General features: G+C 42.1%; 1 long non-coding RNA gene across 1 annotated transcript in view; it reads right to left on the minus strand.

Moving 5' to 3' along the window:
• LOC311134548 overlaps positions 1-6,454 on the minus strand; it is a 30,263-nt gene that overhangs the window by 20,653 nt on the left and 3,156 nt on the right. Inside the window, exon 2 of the long non-coding RNA XR_014613703.1 lies at positions 2,985-3,050. This is a non-coding gene — a long non-coding RNA (uncharacterized lncRNA). The remainder of the gene's footprint in view (positions 1-2,984; positions 3,051-6,454) is intronic.

Here is a 6,454-nt window from a genome sequence, read left to right on the forward strand (position 1 = left end):
ATTGTCTAATAGCGGTAAGGCCAAAAATAATTTTTCATAAAATAGTTTAAACATATTTTTTGGGCATACTTCAAGGGCTCTTAAAATTCTAAATTAAATAGCAAAATGGTCCTTGGTACAACCTTCTTAAAACAATTCCATATAGCTTAGTAGAACACCCCCCGGCTTGGACTTTTATGGGTTGAATGCATTCAGTTGTGCAACTGACTAGGTATCCCCTTTCACTTCATACTAATTGCTTTGAAAATACAGTATATTAACACACTCTCAAAAAATAAGGGTATGGTTAGGGTACAACAAGTTCACTGGTATACATATGAACAATTTGGTACCTTATAGGTATAATGGAACATTTTTCTATCCAATATTTTGAATATAAGGTACAATCATCAGTGTTCTTTGATAGGTGGGGGCAATGTACTGGTGGGCCTCACTAGCATATGGGGGCATGGTTGTAGCAGTTTAAGTGTTTGATGGTTTTGCCAATGCAAGTAGAGCACCTCCATTGACACTGTCTATTCTGCAAACTTTGTAAGAGAACGTGTCAGTAATGAGCTGCACTGTGAAGAGGTTTTTGTGCCTTTTACAGTAACATACTGTAACAGCGGCAGACTATCAGAAGATTGCAGGCGTGGCTTATTCGAGGCATGGCTTTCAGCTAGCTCTTTTTGGTCTCCCATAACAGAAAATGTCATCCCAGTTAATGTGCTATGTACATAAACGTTAAGCTTGTACACAATCTGTTTTGCAGCCTTGTTAAAGGCTGACATAAGTGCATGTGATACCAAAGAACCATACAATATTTCATTTATATCTAGTCACCATGTAATTGTAATACTCACTTCCCTACCAGACCATCAGGTCAGTGAGTGTGATGGATTAGTTACAGTAAGTCACTATTAAATTTACAACAACCCACTTGTAACTAGTTGACAGTAAATTATTGAAAATTAAACATTAACTTCCTGTGAACCAGCTGCCATTAAGTTACTGGAGAATGCACAGTAACCTCATAAAACAATATGTTGGTATTTGTTTCATTAGTACATTGTTGATATAGTCCCAAAATGTTTTGCATGTCAGCAATCAAGTTTTCAAGATCCATAACTTTTAGAATACAGAAATATAGCAAGTATGATCCATTTTACATCATATGATGCCCAACAAAGGCAAAACGGAGTAACTACGCCAACAGTGAAACTTACATTTACATTTTAGTCATTTAGCAGACGCTCTTATCCAGAGCGACTTACAGGAGCAATTAGGGTTAAGTGCCTTGCTTAAGGGCACATCGACAGATTTTTCACCTAGGAGGCTCGGGGATTAGAACCAGCGACCTTTCGGTTACTGGCACAACGCTCTTACCCACTACGCTACCTGCCGCCCTAAACTTGGCTTTAAAGTTTTTTTGCTAGGTAGCCAAATATGTTGTAGGTAGATAAGTGATAATGCACTGACGAATCATCTTATTATGAAGTAATTTTTATACATATCAACCATGACCACTGATTTGACCTACAGTATGACCCCTAAAATGCAGATACTGCACAATGCCTTTGTATGATCTTAAACAACTATTTGGGTAATGCAAAGGCAAAGTGCAGTAGCAACAATCTAAATGTGTTTATTCAACTTTCTTGTTGTTTTTCTGTTTGATTGAAACAGTTTGAGAGTTCTAACTACATTCCAACTGTATTGAATGGTTTTATGTAGTTATGTTTTCATCTTTTGAATGTTGTATTGTAGTAACCCTCAAGCATTTTTTCGCCATAAGGTAAGTACTATTTAATCATGCAGAATGTTTATACTTTAAAAAAATTATACTTTGTGCAGTATCTACAATCTAAATGTGTTTGTCCAACTTTCCTGTTGTTTTTCTGTTTGACTTTGTATGGTCATTTATTTGACTTAATGGAATACTTCATTTTTTTTGGCAATTATGTTATTTATCTACTTCCCCAGAGTCAGATGAACTTGTGGATACCATTTTTCTGTCTCTGTGTCCAATATGAAGGAAGTTATAGGTTGTTTTGATTGCGAGCCAATGTTAACTAGTGTTAGCACAATGACTGGAAGTCTATGGGTATCTGACTTCCAGTCATTGTGCTAACACTAGTTAGCAATTGTGCTAGCGCTAGTTAACAACTTCCTTCAAACTGAACGCAGAGACATAAAAATGGTATCCACGAGTTCATCGGACTCTGGGGAAGTAGATAAAGGGCCTCATTGCCAAAATCCCAAAGTATCCCTTTAAGGTTCAAAGGTAAAATCAGTGGTCATGGTTGTAATGCAAAAAGAATACAGGTGAAATCAGTTATTGAAACAGACATGGTGGCATAGCAGGAAGATCAGAATGCTGTGAACCAAGAGGTTGTGAGTTCAAATCTTAAGAAAGGTCATGTTGAATAAAATTACTGTATAAATAAACATATACTATGTAAGTTGAAAACACTGTATATTAAAAGCACTATGTGTGTATCATAATAACTCATTTTTGTTTGCAGGGCATTACCTGTGAAAATCCACATGTGAAACGTCATGTGAAATATCATCACATAAATAAAAACACATGGTTTCACATGATTTCACATGTACAAAAAGTGGAAATATCACGAGAAATCATATGATTTTCCACATGTGAAATCATGTGGTTTTTCCGCAAGGGCTCTGTCTGCATGCAGCATCTGGTGGACACCTGCAACAGTGCAAGTCACTGGAGAGAGTGAGTGAGAGTGAGAGTGAGAGTGAGAGAGAGAGAGAGAGAGAGAGAGAGAGAGAGAGAGAGAGAGAGAGAGAGAGAGAGACGCTTATGTGTGTGGATATGGTTGGTTTTGATATGTGCATAGTAGGCAAGCTCTGGTCTCTGGTTTGGCCAGATTAGTACTTCATTCAGAGGGAGAGAAAACTGGTTCTAGTGCCATCTGATGTTTAATATGAGGGCACATTATGAGACAGCACTGAGAATCTCTGTGAAAATTCTTTACCTGTATTGCTTCATTCAAGTCCATTTCATCTGGACTCCATTTTCATTCTTGCCACTCTCTGTAACACTGAAAAACAAAAAGACACATCATGAAATACAGTATCTAAGCCACAGCACAAAGCTCTTTGAACACAACAGTCACTGCTAACAATCCATCGGATGAAATACAACAGCACAAAGTGACAAGATATTTTCCCTTCATAACAAAGCACAAAACACCATGCTTCATACTGCGGGCCAGTTCGTTAGGCAATAACAAACCAAAGAAGCGCTTTCAAATGGTATCAGATACTCAGCGCGCTTTCATTTAACAGGGCTAACAGCTCCAAGTGAACACGATCACAAAGGGAGAGACGCTCACTGACACCACAGCAATTAGGCCGTACAGCTAATCTTACAGGGCACTTAGGACATCTTTAACAGCCGTCAGGGCACCAGGGTTGATGTGTCCTGGTCTCGCTTGGCCCGTGAGGCAGCAGGATGGCTGTTTTACGGCCGTGAGGGCGCAGGGTTGATTGTTAACGCAGGGAAAGTGATCCCTGGAGTCAGGCCACTAAATCTGCTCCGTCCCTGTAACCATGGCAGCAGACAGGTAGTGTCTGGGTCACAGGGCAAACATTGCCAGCCTGCAGCGGTCTGCCATCAGTTAATAAAACTCTAGCTCAGTGTGAACGAGGGCACAGAAGCACACACACAAACAGACACAGCATGTGCACAAACGCACGCACACACGCACACACTTGTCTCGGGTAACTGGTGCCAGCTGAGCTGAGGACACATATTAATATACAGGGGAACATGCTTCCATTAATCAACGACAGCTGCTTCATAAGGTTAGATGCCCATTTGAGGTCATAGACTCTATGTATTACTACGTGTATATTCCATGTATTACAACATGTACATCTACAACATGTGTTTTAGGGAAGTATAATGTCCCTGGTCCATTTGGGAAGATAATGACAAGAAATAAGTGGCACAATATAATGGAACATTGGTTGACAACATGGAAAGCTGTGATGCCAGACAATGACACAGCTACAGTAAAAGTAATAGATAATAGATAATATTATACAAAGCAAATATGTTTTCATTCGCTTTGCATGCTAAGTATTCTTCAGTGTGCTGGACTTAGCCGTGGTCTGTCTGTCTGCCCCACGAGAGACAGACATACGCCCGTGATTGTCTCTGCCGTTCTCTCCCTTCGCCTCGCCTCGCCGCCACTCTGTCTTCAGTTGCTATGAGACAGGCCGGCTCAAGCCAAGGCCTCCACAATTAATTACTAAAGGAACAAAAGCCAAAGCAGTTGACAAAGCCGTCCAGACCAACCCAAACCAGCTCCCACTTAACACCCACATCACACTTCACTGTGCTCTCTCTGACTGACTGACTGACTGACTGACTGACATACAAATGGACAATTCAAGGCCGTACTTTTCTCCTTTTGAAAATAAATATGCCCAGTAATATACAGAGACAAAACACATAAATGACCACAGTGAGAGGCCAATAAAGGGATAATTATTTCAATACCCTCTAAGAGGCCTCCTTTGGATATTACTTTAATAAACTCAAATGTTTTATATTTTAGCTCTAACCCAGCACAGTAAGACTGAACAGCAAATCACCTGTCTTTCTGGCTTCTAGCCTCCTCACACCAGTTCTGTCTGACCAAATGTCATAAAAAACACCTTCTCTTTGCCCTGAACCAATCACATCTGAATCTGCATCTGTTTCTGTCCAAAGGAAGGGAGGCAACCTAATGAAAAGCCTCCCTCCTCCTCCTCCAGGTCTCTAGACCTGCTCACTCACATGACAATCACTGTCTATGAAATGCCAGCAGAGAGGCAATCAGTCATTGTAATTAGTCTGCTTGCCATCCCTGTGGTGTCATAATTCAGACTAGCCTGGGAGGCTGAGAGGCTGGAAGCTGGGAGGCTGGGGCTGGGAGGCTGGCTGGGAGGCTGGGGCTGGGAGGCTGGCTGGGAGACAAAGTGAGACACTAAAGACCCAGCTGTTGCTGACTGGGCCCACCGCTGCCTCATCCAAACCCCAACACAGGCCACTCCCTCTCTCCACTTTCCCTCTCTCTCCTTTCTTCCGTCTTCCCCCTTGTCTCTTCTCCTCTCTCGGGGGGTGGGGGGGGGGGGGGACAGCAAAATGATTTGTGTGGTGGGAGAGGGGACTGACTGCTAAATGATACTCTCCCTCTCCCTGTCTCTCCCGCTCCCTCCCTCCCATACCACTCTCTTCTTACACTTTATTTTTCTTCTTCCCTGCACTGCAGACATTTGTTTTCCAAACTGCTTGACTGATAAGTGCATGAGCAGCCGATAAACTCCAGGTTCTTTCTGATATCAAAGGCAACATCTTTAGTTGTGGGCCGTGTGGAAATTCACTTACCAAAAATAAAGATGTGAACCAAAACCCACACCACGTATTAAACATGTAATGTCAATTTTACCAACATCTGAATCCTTTAAAAAAGGGGTGTTCTTCAAACTGCCTCTCAAACTCCAACTGATGAATTCTCCCTGGGCGCTGGATGGATGCAGACTCGGAGAACCAGCTCAGTTCCCCTTGGAATTCAGAGCTAAACAGGAAGCTATGGCAGCATTCTACTGAGATTTATTTTATTTGCTTAAAGGACGTGGTTGACTCAGGAACTGGCTTTGCCTGCTGTATCTTTAAAGGATCTGAAGTTTTCTTGGCAGTAAAACGAAGAACTGTGAGTTCAGCCAAAATAGACAATAAAGCAGAATGGAGAAACATGCCAAATTGCTGGGGCAATTCAGTCCAGAGGCTCATTTTTCCAAAATGATTCACACTGGAAAGAAAAGCATTTCACTGTCCTCAGATGAACTTAGTGTGCTCTCTCTCCCCCCTCCCTCCCTCCCTCCCTCTCTCTCGCTCCCTTTCTCTCTCCCTCTCTCTGCCGGCTCATACAAGGAAACGTTGAGGGAGGGCGGGAGGGAGAGAGGGAGGGAGAGTGTATGCACGCACACACACACACACACACAAACACAGAGGAAAGCCTTCACTGTAGATTATTTGCTCGCTGCAGAATTAGGTCATGCACATAAAGGCCTGAAACACAGACACACAGATAAACATGCACTACTTTGAAAGGCCATTTTCAAAGTCATAGGAAAATCACATGGAAACCCAGCAAGAAAAGCACACACAGTAAAAACCATGCCAACGTAACACGAATAGCCATTTCTAAGCATCCAGTACTGTCAGTAAAGTAACTAGTCATACTGTATGTGCTGAGCTTTGACTTTTCACATGTATTTTACTTGGACATTACACAACACAGAGACAGATGACTTTAGGAAAGGAGGTTGTGCCCCACCAGTCAGCTATAGTCAATAGTCTGAGTCTGGGGTTAGTCTGGCAAAGCACATCATTCACCAGCTCTCTCTCTCTCTCTCTCTCTCTCTCTCTCTCTCTCTCTCTCTCTCTCTCTCT

Source organism: Coregonus lavaretus, assembly GCF_964263955.1.
Source record: "Coregonus lavaretus genome assembly, chromosome: 9".
Classification (NCBI taxonomy): Eukaryota; Metazoa; Chordata; class Actinopteri; order Salmoniformes; family Salmonidae; genus Coregonus; species Coregonus lavaretus.